Source organism: Carassius gibelio, chromosome B4 (assembly GCF_023724105.1).
Source record: "Carassius gibelio isolate Cgi1373 ecotype wild population from Czech Republic chromosome B4, carGib1.2-hapl.c, whole genome shotgun sequence".
Taxonomy (NCBI): domain Eukaryota; kingdom Metazoa; phylum Chordata; class Actinopteri; order Cypriniformes; family Cyprinidae; genus Carassius; species Carassius gibelio.
The window spans coordinates 24,317,612-24,333,623 of record NC_068399.1 but is presented as its reverse complement, the minus strand read 5'-3'; the positions used below and the strand labels follow the sequence as shown (position 1 = coordinate 24,333,623).

The 16,012-nt window shown below is 34.8% G+C and overlaps 2 long non-coding RNA genes across 2 annotated transcripts in view; one reads left to right on the top strand and one right to left on the bottom strand.

The window, feature by feature from the left end:
- The window catches only part of LOC127956296 (uncharacterized), a 45,380-nt gene extending 37,231 nt beyond the window's left edge, over window positions 1-8,149 (bottom strand). The window contains exons 1-2 of the long non-coding RNA XR_008153524.1: window positions 7,823-8,149; window positions 5,245-5,354 (exon numbers count right to left, since the gene is read on the bottom strand). This is a non-coding gene — a long non-coding RNA (uncharacterized LOC127956296). The remainder of the gene's footprint in view (window positions 1-5,244; window positions 5,355-7,822) is intronic.
- Window positions 8,150-8,281: 132 nt separating this feature from the next.
- Window positions 8,282-12,327, top strand: LOC127956297 (uncharacterized). The gene is made up of 3 exons (XR_008153525.1): window positions 8,282-8,466; window positions 9,833-10,253; window positions 11,792-12,327. It is a non-coding gene; the product is annotated as an uncharacterized LOC127956297 (long non-coding RNA).
- Window positions 12,328-16,012: the final 3,685 nt, after the last annotated feature.

Here is a 16,012-nt window from a genome sequence, read left to right as displayed (position 1 = left end):
GTGGGAACATTGTCAGCTTAGACATAATGGGCATGACATTCAATAGAACAGCTGCTTCTTGGTTTCTAAAGCTGTATTTTTACATGCCTCGCCACAATTTCTTTCCATTGCACACACTACCATCAAACATAATGTAATGATTAAAACTTAAACTTCTAAAACAGTTTCTACAGTTTTAAATTTCTTATTTCACCCTAAATTGTTTGATGTGATATGATTACAAGGTTTTTTTTGGGGGGGGCAACTGCAATTTCTTCAATTTCTTTCCATTACAATGCTACCAAACAAACAGTTATAGTTATTTACCAAAAAGTAGATGAAACATTCCACAGAAACTGGTTTTTTAACAGTCCCACTTCCTGCAGTCATTTAAAGCAAAGTTTTCAGTTCGTAATTCACACTTCAGTTATCATTTGCAGGATCACATCACTTTAACTTCTGAAAGCGTGAGTAAACATTGGTATAGCAATGTTATTAGCCCATTTATTTTAGCAAGGAGGCACAATTCCAATTCCCGTCATCTACCCTTGAGATATCATGGCGCCCGGTGGTTTATGAGCTCACCCAATCTCCTGCAAAGTGGCAATGTGAGAGATTCGTGCAGATGGCAATGAACTGTGTGCTTTGCTGCAATGAAAAGAGAGAAGGATGCAATCTCTGGAATGATGGCTGACTATGGCGCTGCCCAATATGCTTCACTTCGGTTAAATTTACAGCCTCTGTGTCTTCCACGTACGGATTGCCCACAATTTCTCTCCTCTCTGCTCAGTTCTAATCCCTCCCTCCCTCCCCCCCTCCCTCGCTCCTGCTCTGAGATGTCCTTGGGAGCAAGCATACTTTATATTTCTCCAGAGATGTTTTTAAATATACCGCTGTCATTGTTGGTCTGCCAATAATACCATTTTTACCTGTTCATCTATCACCGGTGACATTGCAAGTGGAGGATCTGCATTTTGTTGTAAAAGCAGAAAGGTCTGCAGACGCCGAACATGTCAGGAGTTATCAAGATGAATCAAAGGCTTTTCAGTTCTAAGTGCTCTATTGGGGAGTCAAATGGGACGTCTGTGCTAGAACAGGACACCTGGATACTTACATCTGTCTACAAGCAAAAACTAAAATAGACACAAACAGGAATAAAAGTGTTAGCATTAGGGCTGGGAATCGCCAACTATAACAGTAACATGCAGCAAATGTGCAAAGTGTATAATGAGAAGAAAAATTATAATATAAAAGGGTAGTGGGAAAAAAAGGATAAAACAATAAAACTAAAATGAAATCATATTTTAAAAATTAAAATTAAATGTAACTTTAAATAAGCATTTGCTTATCTTTGCAAAGGAAAAACATAAAAATGCCCTCAAAAATATAAAATATAATAACAGACTATAAGTATTGATGCAATACTGTGAGAAGAAGAATCATAATACAGGATTATACTGTAAAAAATAAAATTAAATAAACTACAAATATAAAAATAATTATAAAATATAATATGCATTTGCTTATCTTTGCAAAGGATGCAGAAAGACTTTTAGGATTATAATGGCAAAAAATAAATTCAAATAAAAAATTATATAAAATAAATAAATATAAATGACATTAAATTAAAATGGTATAATTAAATAGACATTCACTTATCTGTGCAATGGATGCCAAACGACACACTGTATGTTATATATAAAATACACAACATATAACATTAAACAGTTATTTTTTTATTTATTATGTACCAATATTATGTACCTGTAATATTATTTATAAATATATCAACTCATTTTCTTAATGTTTTATAGGAACTAACAAAGCAAGATCAACATCTTACATGTGTTTCTGACATCCAGTTAGGTGGATGTCCTCTCCAATCCTTTGGGGAATAAAAACAACACCCTGCTAACCTCCCAGCATCACCTCAATTTGTGTACATTTTAGAGGGCCAACGCTAACAACATTTGCCATCATAGTTTCACGGCAAAAGGCACAAAAGAGGCAATTACTTGCATTGTGAAAATGACTTACACTGCTGAATCACAGAGAGTTTGGAGGCCTCATTTATCAAAACAGGAGACACATTCCAGTGTCCTGTGCTAGTGCAGATATGTGTGTCACTGAAGCACTGCAGTAACCATCAGTCCCCCGGGACGACATCTCACGGGAGGGCACGCTTTCTCTGCCCAATGAGCAATGTCGACCTTTCACGAAATGCACAACAAGACTTCTAAATGGCATTTAAAGGCAGTTGAACCCAGAATGAATGGCCGGAAACCGTTCCCATCGCCACATTTTGTCCTTTAACATGTAACAATGTTTTGCAAGGAGATTAAGAGAGTGGCCCCCGGAGGAGCCCGTTAGAATGAATCACGGACAAGAGAAGCCTTTTCAGAGAGCCCGGCTTTCAAAGTCATCACATCTATGTTTCATGAACCTGTGGTACATGACAGCACCGCTGCGTTTTTCCACCTCGATTGTTCGCCGCAGTCAATGGAGAACGCCTTCGAGCGCTTCTGATGAAAGCTCTACACCGAACTGAGAAACTCAAGGCTAAACACACATTTGAGTTCAAAAGGACATGCCATTCAATTAGGATCTTGGCAGAATACTCAAGAAAACCATTTCATTTTTCACTTGAGGTTACCGCAGCTGGGTTTTTTCATTGTTAATGCACCCCATATGCAACCTGCTTTATATTTTATGATTATATAGGCTTATGTAGTAGGACAGTTATTGTATTTAGCCTGAAGTGAATTGAATGATTGTTGCACATACACATATCAGTATTTAATCTTAAACAAGGTGTCTTGTGCTGTGAAAAGTTAAAAAAACGAATCCATCAATAAGGTGTTTTAAATTTAATCCTATGCTTTCAGCCAAAATATGAGTCCATAATCCATAGTAATGCTTCCTCCAGAGAAAAGGTCCATCCCTTGTTATTCTCTTGCATCAAAATCCACCAATACATTTGTTTAAAACTGTTTTGGAGTTTGGTTTTTGCTTGTTAAACAGTGTTTGATCTGTGCATATTTCTCTCCTAATTCAGGTGTTCAAAATTAATATTTGCTTGCCTTTTCTAGTAGGTTATACAAGTATACCATCAAATTAAAAAAAAAATGCAAGTTTATCTCAAGTTATGGCTCGAGTTGTTCTTTAGATGTGCGTTTATAGGCTTTTTTGCCTGCTTTGGCGTTTGCAAGGACAAAAACTGTAAAACAGGAGCATGATTTGATGTATAATTCATATCCATAGCTTAAACAGCGTGGGACTAATCAAGATTTAAAACTCAATATCAGGAGTCTTCAAAACAATTGTATACATTACCCAGTATTTCAAGACTGTTAAATACAGTACATTTGAATATAAAAATTCATCCTATTCATGCTCACAATTCACTGTGGCTTCAGTGCATTACATTTCGAATACATCCTTGATAAGACATATGAAATGCATTGTCACTTAACATTCTTGTCTTCATTTTGTAATTAATTACTGTAAACTGCAAATTTTGTAACCGTTTTTATCATGCTCTGACTGCATTTACTCTTGTACCCAGCAAAGTGAATTCATGTTTTAATCAGAAGTAACACATTATGTTTTAATTACCTGAGCAATATAAATCTCGACAAACACCACAGCTTGCCTTGTTCAGAGAAAAGAGACAACTGTCACTTCCGTCACAGTCTGAATAATGCATTGAGTGTGGAGTATGTGCATGGACACCCTTATTCCTTATTCCACTGAGGGGATCTCTCTTTCCTGCGCACATCACTCAAAGTCAATCAATCATAAAAAGTGGTGCTACAGCACATGAAGAAGAATATAATAAATATCACTGCACTCTACCGTCACTTAATGTAGGATGGGTTAAAACAGGGCTTCTCAAATAGTTGTATTTTAAGGATTAGTTCAACCCAATTTTTTTCAGGCCATCCAAGATGTGAGTTTGTTTCTTCATCAAAACAGACCAATGGATCCACTGCAGTGAATGGATGCCATCAGAATAAGAAATCAAACAGCTGCTAAAAACATCATAATGGTCGGAAAAAATCCACACCAGTCCATCAATTAATGTTTTTGTCAAACAAAAATTGGCAAGTCTGTAAGAAACAACTCCATCATTAAGACATTTTTAACTTGTGATGTTTTTATCAACTGATTGGACTCGCATTCTGACGGCAGCCATTCACTACAATGGATCCAAATCTTTATTTCTGAGCTATTCCTTTAGGAATTGCATATGAACATGTGTGGCTGTATAAACAAACACAAATGTTGTTTTATCAGTCATATCAAACAAAAAAAAAGTAATTCTAACACTGATTGACACTGTTTAGCATCCTTGATGACATCATTTCCTGTTCAACAACTTAATAGACAAGCAGTTACCATGGCCATGACGAGAGACAAAAATACAGTTTCAGTGTCTTCCCTGTGAGTCAGAGGTGAGCGTCTGTAATGGAAAAGCATCTTTGCAGCTGATTTGGATCAGTCTGCGCTTACGGGTTGGTGATACTGATATCCTGAGCACACATCATTCCTAAAAGCCCCCCTGAGCTTACCAGAAGAAATTAAGTTAGTTAGGCTACAGATTAAAACAATGCAATAACATCTTACTGTGATAACAGCTGTCTCCTGCCACAAAGTTGGATACTTTTTCTAGGTGTTCACTTTCGAGAAGAAAATGAGCCGCACACAAACATGACATGCAATGGACTGTAAACAATGAATAAAACATATGTATATGTTTAATAAGAAAAAACCTTTAAGTAACTGAAGATGGAAGGGAAGTAATTTTCTCCGATTAGCATGATGGAAACCACACACTGTCAGATTAATGCAGCGGCAAAAACAGTAATGTTATTACTTGGCAGCGAGCGCCGTGCCACAAATCTCAATCAAATACACACCCAAAGCAGCAGATCTCAAACTGTGCATTAATATGCTTTTATATTCTGGGGGATAAATGCACTAGCACAGAAAACAAATGAGAAGGAACATAGCATTAGCAGGGTATTGAATTATGGCTTTCAATTTAGTGAGGTTATGTCGGACTTGTGCATTGTTTTCATTTTCTTTAACAAATGAAGTATACTCTACTTTCCCAGGTTCAATAATTTTGCACAACAGCTGAAGGACAGGACAGTTGTGGCTCACAGTTTAGTTGCATGGAAAAAATAAATAGTTTGAATACATTACCACTGCATTGTGCCCAAAGAAAGCCAACACGAGTAATTTCACCTGGAGTTCACTTACTGATTAGCGGCCCGCTGTTGAAAACGTATGTCTTGTGATCAGTCATCTCCTTCCTCGCGCATCTTCTGCTGTGGCATGCTCAACAAAGCCTGCTGTGGCACTGTGCTGTTCTGAGGAGTAGAGATGAGCAATGCCATGACAATATTATAGCACGACCACATCAAAAACACATACAAAGCCATAACTCAAAAACATGACAAGTACACTTATACTAAACCAAATACAATTTCTAATATTCTAAGTCTTTTATGATGAAATTTAATGCAATATTTTATACAAACCCCCAGGTTTTTATATTCTTTTGAATATGCCAAAAATGGTTTAGCATATTTGCGCAAATTATTGTCTGATATTACTGTCTGTATTTAAATACACGTCTGAAAACTAATTTGCATAATTAATAAATAATTACTAATTATACGTTAATAAAAGTACTTAAATATATAAAACTGTAAATAATGTTCTAAATATGTTTATAATAATATAAAAAGTATAATAAATATATTTTCATAACATGTATTAATTATAATAATATAAAACATAAATTATACATAAAAAAGACATTATAATTTTTAAATTCATAATAGGTTATTTAAAACAAATAAATAAACATTATCACATGATCATAATTTGTAAATTATATTCAGTAATGCATAATCAGTAATAAGTACATCAATATATACAAACGTATAATGTACTAAATACATTTCATTATAGTACAAATAAAATAAGAAAAATGAATACCATTTCATTATATAATTAAAAAAATATATATTTGTAAAAATAAAGTATATATTATATGTAAAAATAGACTAAAATATTAAAAATAAGTAATAATAAAATAGGTTATTCATAATATCTAACTAAACTAACATCTTCTCATATGATGATAATTGTTAAAATATATTTAATAATGAACAATAATAAGTATATATCTAAAAATATAAATATTTTACTAAATATATTAAATTAATATGTATGAATAAAACTAATGTCTTAACAACGGCAAATGCACTTCTATACTTTTCCCTCAAAAACTCAAACAACAAACACAACCTCTCTTTGAAGCCAAGCCTCTGATCTTTTACTAATAGTTTTTTTTTTCTAAAATGTTTTATTGTTTTATTTAGATCTGTGTGGTTATTTTAGGTTTGGCAGTCTCTCCAAAAACACTTCAGTGAAGGAGCCAATTAAAACACACACAACAACATCAACATTACTCGCACATTGCCCGCATGCTTATTGACATTCCGTTATGTAAACGCTTCATAAACTGCCCACTCAGTCAACAATTAGCCTTTGCTGAATCCCCAGTGCCTCCGATCGCAGAAAGACTGGAGTCCTAGTCAAAGACTGACCTTGGTGCAGACGTGGGATCGATGAGCAATACTAATGTAAAGATGCACTCCAAAATAAATACCTAGTGTCTTATTCCCAGGCATGAAAAATAAACCTTTGAATACAATGCTAACCGAATATATTTACCCTCTTTAGAACATCTGAATAATAAATATTACCGTCAGTCTTGCCGAGATGACAGATTCTTCAGTATGTGATCAGTGGTTTTAAACAGGGAGAATGAGAAGACAATCTCCGGGATTGGTGTGTGATGGACATGTGATGGAGTTAGATTGGAGAAGGCAGATCCAGCGGCATTCAGAATGATTAAAGATTCAATATTACTCGCTGATTTTTACTAAAGTGCTTGTTATTTTGCAAAACTGTGGTAAATAGTAGATTTTGAAAATGACACACGACAGAGGCAACTTTTAAATAAAAATGACAAACTGGCGATTTGAAGAATGAATGACTATCCATATTTTCATGGTAAAATGATGACAATTTTTAGGAGAAATTACCCAGAAACAGTTATAAGATAGCTGCTTATTTCAAGAGAGTAACCACATGTGTGACCCTGGACCACAAAACCAGTCATAAGGTTCAATTATTTTCAAATTAAGATTTATATATCATCTGAAAGCTGAACAAATAAGCCTTTTATTGATGTACGGTTTGTTAGGATGGGACAATATTTGGCAGAGATACAATAAATAAATAAAAATACTAAAATCAAAAATTAGTTGTTTTATAAAATACATATAAAAAAATTATTTTGTAAAAATATAAAGGGAATTAATATTAGTTCATATTAAAATATATTAAAAAAAAAATAACTATAAAAATGATAACAATTAAAAATAATAATTAGTGTAGATGTATAATAATAAGTATAAAAATGTAAGGAAATGCAAAAATAATACATGCAATGATTAATGTAGATTTAAAATAAAACATGTAACACATGTATTAGAGTAATAGAGTAATACTTGTACATACAATAATACATTTGGTACATAGGGGAAATAAATATAAACAAATAAATATAACAATATTACTACATTACTACAAAACCAGGCTCAAATCTTAGTTACAAGCGTACAGTTTCAAACACTACACCACATATAATTGAAATTTGCATAGTAGTCTAAAATCAGACTGTTTACTCAGTCATTAGTCGACCTTGGTAAATAGATTTAGACACCGGCATCAATTACACTGAACCTGCTAATCTCTTTACCCCGGGCCAGCAGTGTGGGCTAACGCCTGGGTCAACGCTGCGTCTCGGGATCTGCGGGTGCAAAGAGGCTCTCGGAAGAGCTTCCTCCAGGCTGTTCTTTTCCGAGATTCTCTTCTGTCACAGTAAACACCCAAAACTCGCCTCGTCGGCTGCTTAATCTCCCCGACAGCCCAGGCATGACATCCTTTCCCTCGGCTGTCAAGCCGTCCGCTCACTGTTCGCACAGCTCAAGAGTTTCAGCATTAGAAACTAACTCCCGTACACTGTCCTGCCTGACTTTGTGTTTGGGGGAAAAAAAAAGAGAACGTCCCTGCCATGACCTTATTTAACAGCTGCCGGCGTCCCATGTACAGCCACGTATCTACGACAGGCTGTGAAAAGAGCTTGTTTTGCCAGCAAATAGCCTGCTGTTCCACCCAGTGACGTGAAGGCCCTGATCCCAGGCTTGGGCTCTTGGCAGACGGTCTGGCAGCTCTCTCACCCATTTCCAGTGACTTTCTGATCAACATCGCTCCTTTGGCCGGGATACAGAGCCGCTGAGACCCTCTGCTTTCATGCACCGTTAGGCCGATCCCATAGATGTCCAGCTCTCTTATTCCTCTGCTGTCCGCCGAGAGTCTTCTGCACTCATTCAGCCTTGAAAGGTACTGAGGACAGTCCAGTGGGATTCGGGGTATATCGTTCTAAATGTATGATTTTTTTTTTCTTGTTCTTTTCTGATTCCACAGAAGTGTTTTTATATATATATATATATATATATATATATATATATATATATATATATATATATATATATATATATATATTACATTGCTGCATAACAAACTGGCAATGCTAATGTCCTGGGGAATTATTTTATGCCATTCGGAATAATTTCTCAATTTAATAATGATGGAGGAAAGTTTTAGAAACTACACTATTCCATCTAAATAAATGAAAAGAAATATATAAAAAACAATTAAAAACTGGAATCAATTGTATTAATATATATATATATATATATATATATATATATATATATATATATATATATATATATATATATACCCATATATATATATATATATATATATATATATATATATACCCCTAATATATGCATTTTAGTAAATAGAGAAAGGTAACATTAAAATAACAAATGTTACGTAATGATAAATGTGGATTTAAAATAAATGTAAGATATAAATAAAATAAAATAAACCTAAATGTAGATGCAAATAATAAACATTCTTAAAAGAAGATTAAAAATAATAAATGTAAAAATGTAAGAAACACGTATAAATAATAAATGTAAGATAAATATATGTATGATATATTGTCTATGTATATATGTATATACATATATAATAATATATGTAGAAATGTAGAAATGAAATCAATAAATGTAAAAATATAAAACAAGAAATACATATTAAAATAAAAAAATAATATAAAAATATTTGAAAATAATAAATTAAATAAATGTAGACATAAAATACAATCTATCTGTCTGTCCATCTATCAGTGAAATATCCTCCCCAGTTAGTGGTTGGCCATTTTTAGGATGCAAGAATAGATCTTTGTATTTAAACTTTTCACACAGCATCAGGATTTCCAGCAAGTAGAATAGAAGCAAGTACTGAACCCTAGAAATGAAATTAGGTTTTTACAAATGCACCCTTAGGTGCCCTCTGCAGCATGAGCATTTGTGCTATTTCTGGAGAGATCATGTGGGAATACATGTCTCTGTTCACGCTGGCTGACAATATGAGACAATACCTTTGATCCTCCATCAGGAATCTCACGCACAGACACACACAGGGCTTATGAGACATCCAACATTTCAATAAGACACATGCTTATGAGAATACAATTGCACTAAATTAAATGCAGCAGTTGTAAGTCTGTTGGTAGCATACAGTAGCCAGGTAATAAGTTCCTCTCCGAGATGGATTTATTGCCCAATGTGACACAGCTGTCTTGGATCTGAAATTATTTTATATAATGTCATTTCTTTTTTTTCCTTTTCAGGACCACTTTTAATCAAGCAGACAAGCAGCGGAGTGTCAAAATTACTGCCAAGAGAAAGGACATTAAGAGGCTTTCTTCGGAAGGAGAAAGAAAAAGAAAATCAATATTCAAACACAAAATGAATCTGACTAGACTGTGAACTTCCCTTCAAATGGCGAAGGAAATGGGATATGAAAGATGACCTGCCATAAAAACCGATATCCCACAATGCCATATGTAAGAGCTGAGGAAATAACGACAACGACTAATGAAAGTTGAAGCTGGATTCAGCAGAGGTTTATATCAACAGAGAAAAACTTGACGGAGGTGGCTCTGCTGACTCAGTGGAACAGCAAAGCCCTGCTTAAACACAGCTGGCCATGTGAGAAACAATTGATTCCACCAGAACTAATGGGGAACATGAACCTTTTTAGGACTGCAGGTAATTAAACAAACTGGAAATCTATTTTTATGTAGGCCCATTTAAGATTATGACTTTAGAGTCTACAGTACATTTCTATAGTCTGATGCTGCAATTGCACTTAACACTCAACCAACTTGACCATTTAGAAGAGAGAGAGAAAAAAAAGCCTAATTCCAAAGTCAAGTCTATTATTAAAGTGCAGAAAAATGCTGATTTAAACCAAACATTTCATGTTGCAGTTGCCCTAAATGCTCAACCACCTGACCATTTAGAAGACAAAAGAACAAAATGCCAACTATCCAGCCTACTATCAAACTTAAGAAAATAGGAATGGAATTTAAATGTAATATTAAGTCTTATGTCTTACGATAAAATGCTGAAAACTAAATTAAATATTTGTTTTTGAAGACTGTCAGATGTTTTCCACTTCATGCAAAATCGAAGAACAAATTGGTGAAAAGTGTGTTTGAAGTTTGTTTCAACATTCAACCCCTGCGAAGAGAGAAAACTCTATAGACCATTTAGAAGAGAAAGAACAAAACTCCAAATTCCAAAGTCAAGCCTATCAAAATGTAAGAAATTGTCAAAAATCTAGATTTTCTTAGGATGAGATACTGTACTACAATGATACTAGAAGAGAATATACTAGAATTAACTGGCATGGCATCATTTCAAACAAAACCAGGACAAAACGGGTCAAGCTTATAATCAAAATGTGGAAAATTGTTGATTTAAATCAATTCTGACATTGAAATTGTTCTAAATACTCAACCTCTCTGAAGAATAAAATGACAAATACTAATGTCAATCCTACTGTCAAAGATTTAATTGAAATATTTATAGTCTGTCTTATAATAAGATACTTAAAGATGAATTAAACATTTGTGTTCACAGAGCATTTAGATGTTCTCCACACACGCCAGACCAAACTGTAAAGGCCCTGTTGCACTTCAGGTAAAATCGAAGAACAAAACACTTGACTCCTGACCTCTTTAGACCATTTAGAGGAGAAAGAACAAAATGCCAAATTCCCATGTCAGGCCTACTATCTTACTATCTTTCAGAGAAGTGTAGAGAAGGTTGATTTAAATGGAATGAAATCAGGCAAAAGTGAAGTTCCTTTGGAGTTTGTTTCAAGAGTTTGAAACAGCTTGTAAAAGTGCCAGGATACTTTGAACTTTCCTATTACCCTCAACCAAAGAGCAGAAGGAACTTAGCTGAGAGTATAGCGGGAACTAAAGTCCGTGGTTGCATTCAAAATATGGTACTGTATGTAAACCCATCCATCCGCCCTGTCACAACAGTGAAGTTAATCACCACTGTTTGAGAGAAAATAGCAGAATCTCCTGTCTGACATTATACAGGCCAAGATAAGGTGATTCTGAGCAACGGCCCTCTGGGATTTTCACTAAAAGCTCTATATTTCATTTTCCTGCTGTATGTAAAGTCAGTGGCCTCTAAAATAAACTGTCAATCCACGACACCCTCCTTTGTCACACTGAAGAGAACACACATCTTTTCTCTCTCTTTTTTTGTTGTTTTCTGCCGTTCCTCAGATGGAAGATAACAAAAGCACCCTCTTCCTCATCACCTTCCTCTCAGCCGCCATCAGAACAGCAGATTTCAAAACTGATCCATGTCATCCAGACGATTTCCATTTCAATCTGTTTTTACACCTCATGGAAGGAAGGCCATGTGCACCAGGGAATCACTCATGTGTTTCCCTCCGAACGACGATAAATTGAAGGGCCGTGGTGAATAACGATAAAAAGGATTTTATAAGTTACCATTCCATTCGCATTGGCTTTCCTGTAATGCAATCAGGATGAATCATGGCACTGTGTTTTCCACTGAGTCACATGTGGCATAAGCTTGATTTAATCTGCGTATTAGATATTAAATATTTGTGATTCCAAATCGGCTTTTACAATGTTGAGGGAAAACGCAGATGCTTAGTTGCATGCAAAGTTGAAATCACTTTACCTGATGCCTTTGCCAAGGAATAATAATTTCTGTGTGCCAAGGTCAAGGGTATAACAGATTTTCAAATGCACATTTTCTATGAATAATAATAATAAAACTAAATATGATGGATGAGTGTTTGTGCTCAAACACCTGTTCAGTAGATTGAAAGATCTCCTTACACACATCAAAAAAACATACTTTTCGACAGCTTATGAAATAAATATTCATCAAACCACCCCAGATTTTTTTACCCCGGATCTTAAAAGCAAGAAAATGCCAAATACATTAATATTGTAAAGCTAATGAATAATTTATGTAACTGTGTAACACGCTAGTGCCTTAAAGTGAGACTTGTTAAAAATGGTTTTTTTAAAATATGTTTAAGTTATCTAGGTCATTGTAGTTAGCGAGAAGTTAGTCTAGTCCAGATGACTAGGAAAACTCTCAATGTAATATCTCAATTGGAAAGCTGTTGAATTCAGAAGCAAGGCACAAAACAGTACCACAATTCAAAACAGAGAGTGAAAACTGATGTAAAATCAATAAAATCAAATAAATATTGAAGCTACTTTTTCACAGTTTCGTGTTCAAGTAGGTATTACATTTAATATTTGCAAGGCAGTGTAGTCACAAATTACCTTGTACCTTTAGGAAGATATTTTTAGCAAGCTTAAAATGACAGGCCAGCTGTGGAGATGCAGCGTTTAGCTAGACCTATGGTGAACAAAATGTTCCTCCAAAACATTATTTTTCATATTAAGATGGTGTATTCTGGAGATGTCATCGGGTACAAGACATAAATACTCAAAAACCAACAAAATGTAATTTCTTACCATAGTTATTGATGGTTGGAGATATTTGTCCTGCCCATCCCCCATCCTGGAAAAATATGCTTTGGTGGATAAACTGCCTGTTTAGACAACAATAATGTATTAAAACGTTTTCTTTTGCTTTTTAGAAAAGCTTTGCATACAGATGTCAATGTTGTCAAAACTATCAGCAAAAAATGCCTAAAAATGCTATATTATGCATGCCAGGCCAGTAGTTGGTGAAACTTCCTCAAGAGTCACTAGACGACAAAAGCATTAAAGCTACAAGCAACACGAAGCTCATGGGTTCGATTTCTGGAGAAACCTGAAAAGTTATTCAAAGTCGCTTTGGACAAAAGTGCTTGCAAAATGTGTAAATGTAGGCTTGGTTGGTTAGCATGGCTGAGTTGATCATCACTGTTGATCAAATGTCATAAATACACCATCTGAAGGCACAAAGACCTTTAGTCACATGGCATTTATGGCTCAAAACATCCTGGCAGCAAAAACGAGCTACCATTAGCAAAGATGGCACATCTCTAATCATGCATTTCTGTGGAATCCAGTGCAAGTAGAGCGACTGCCATAGAGATGAATGGGAAGCTAACAGATAGCTTACTCCAGGTATTATAGACATCCTTGTGCTACATTAAATCATGTTTTAATTACGGGAGGATGTACAAATTCTCCCGTTCCCCATCTGAGCATTAGTCTCCCCAAAGAACGTATGCAAATACCACAGCAGCAGTTCCTCAAATAGCTGAAGTAGATGATAATTAGATCCACAGTTAGCCGTGAGGGGACAACAGTCCTATCCTGTTCAGTCCTTAAATGATTTTTGGGGCTTGTACTGTCATTTCTATCAAAAAAGTCAAATTAAAGAGCGAATATGATGAGGAAGTTTTGCTTGCTCCACAAAAAAATAAAGATAAAACAAATGAGAACTTGTCCCATCAAGCTTACCCCTACAAAAGTGACTGCCCACCAAATGTTTCAAACAATGGCCTGCCAAAAACTGCCAAACCCCCTCGAGCACAAATCAGCCTTTATGCTGAGGTGCTCACAAAAAGCGTGCCAGGTTTAACTGCATAGCAATGAAAGGCAGAGTTTGCCAACATCGCTGACGGTACATAAACATTGACTCATCGTCCTCTTGTCTGTTTGGGAGAAAACGTTCCTGTGCTCTCTGTTTGTATGCAGGAGCAAACCGTGTTGTCTGGTTAAATTAATGAATCCACATTGGTGCATTCATTGGAGGCAATAACTTTGAGTGCTCCTTGCAACCACACTGTAATTTTACAGAATTGATGTAAAGTTGAAATGAATGATGAACACATCAAAGTATAAATAAAGTAGATCTGGATTATTGATCAGCCCCAAAGGTTCAGATCTTTTTTTTTTTTTTTTGAGATACCTAAAGCAATGTCTTTTTTGTTGCTTTAGTAATGGAGGCCGAGGGGGTTTGTAACAGAAACCACTAAATCAAAAACACAAGTGACTACACTAATTCAGCACATGCGCAGAAAATGTATATAAATATAAAAACTACATAATATTAAATTAAATGTCCATAATATTACATTTTTTATATAAATAAAATAAAATAATGATTACAAATCGTTTAATTATAATAACACACCCTCAAGTATGTACGCAAAATATAACATTTATAACACACCAACATTTAAATAATTAATCAATTCAAACTATAATTATATGTTATATTACTACACATAATAATAATATATTAACACAGCCACAGACAAGTATAAAATAATAATAAATATAATAATAATAATAACAATAATAATAATAAACACACGCGAGTATGTATAAAACATAACATTTAAAACACCCACATTTACAGTGCCCTCCATAAGTATTTGAACAGTAAAGAACAAATTGTTCTGTTTGCTGTGGAGTCAAGAAATCTGTAAATATGATTAAAAGATGAACATGAGACAAAACTACAGAATGTCACATTTTATTATTGGGTGATTCTACACAAAGATGTTTTAACACCTAATAAGATCAGCACTTTTAGAGTTTCATCTCCCTATCTGATGTGAGCTGAAGTATTGGAACAGTTTCCTCACAGATCTTTCTAAGTGTTCTGCTGCATGTGTCCTGTTGCATTCATTCTTCAGATAATAAAAGCAGGGAATGTGTCTTATCAGTTATAGCCATTGCTTCTGCCTTTTAAGTCTTGCATTCGACGATGGCACACACAAACCAGGATGAAGACGAGAGAGCCGACTCTTAAAGAAAAGCAAGCAATTTGGATGCTAAATGAAAAGAGGAAGTCAATTAGAACTAGAGGAAAAACAAAGGGCATACAGAAATCAAGAGTTTGGAAACTACCAGTGACATCAGCAACCAAAGACGACCTGATTGGCTGAGAAAAACAACAGTAGTTGATGACAGACAGCAGAGAAAGCAATTTTGTCTTTACTTGTCCAATACTCATAGAGGGCAATGTATGTAATTAGTACTAAATTAAAGATATAGTTAAAAAGTATGTATAATATAATAGTACGGCACTTAATAACAATAACACCCCCAGACACGTATGAAATACAATTAAATAGTTAAAACACACACACACACACACACACACACATAGATCTCCACCATCTTCTAAAGGCAAAACATTTCCAAATTATTTCTCAAAATTACATTAACTATACAATTACTCACTTTTGTATACCAAAGGATGGCAGGAGATTTGTAGTATAGTGTGTGAAATGATGAAAAATGTAAAGAATGTTACATTTGCCCCCGGTTTCCCCTACATGGTAAATAGCTGTGACAAACACATTCACACTCTGCCAGACAGTTCTGCTGAAGTTGACAACATCTTACATATACATGTGAGATTATGCTCAAAAGCTGTCACTATTTTTCACTCCGAATGAAGCTAGATGACACACTTTTTACTCCAGTAAGGGATCATTTGTTTTTGAAAATCAATTTCTGCGTAGGCATACTATACATAAAAGTCTT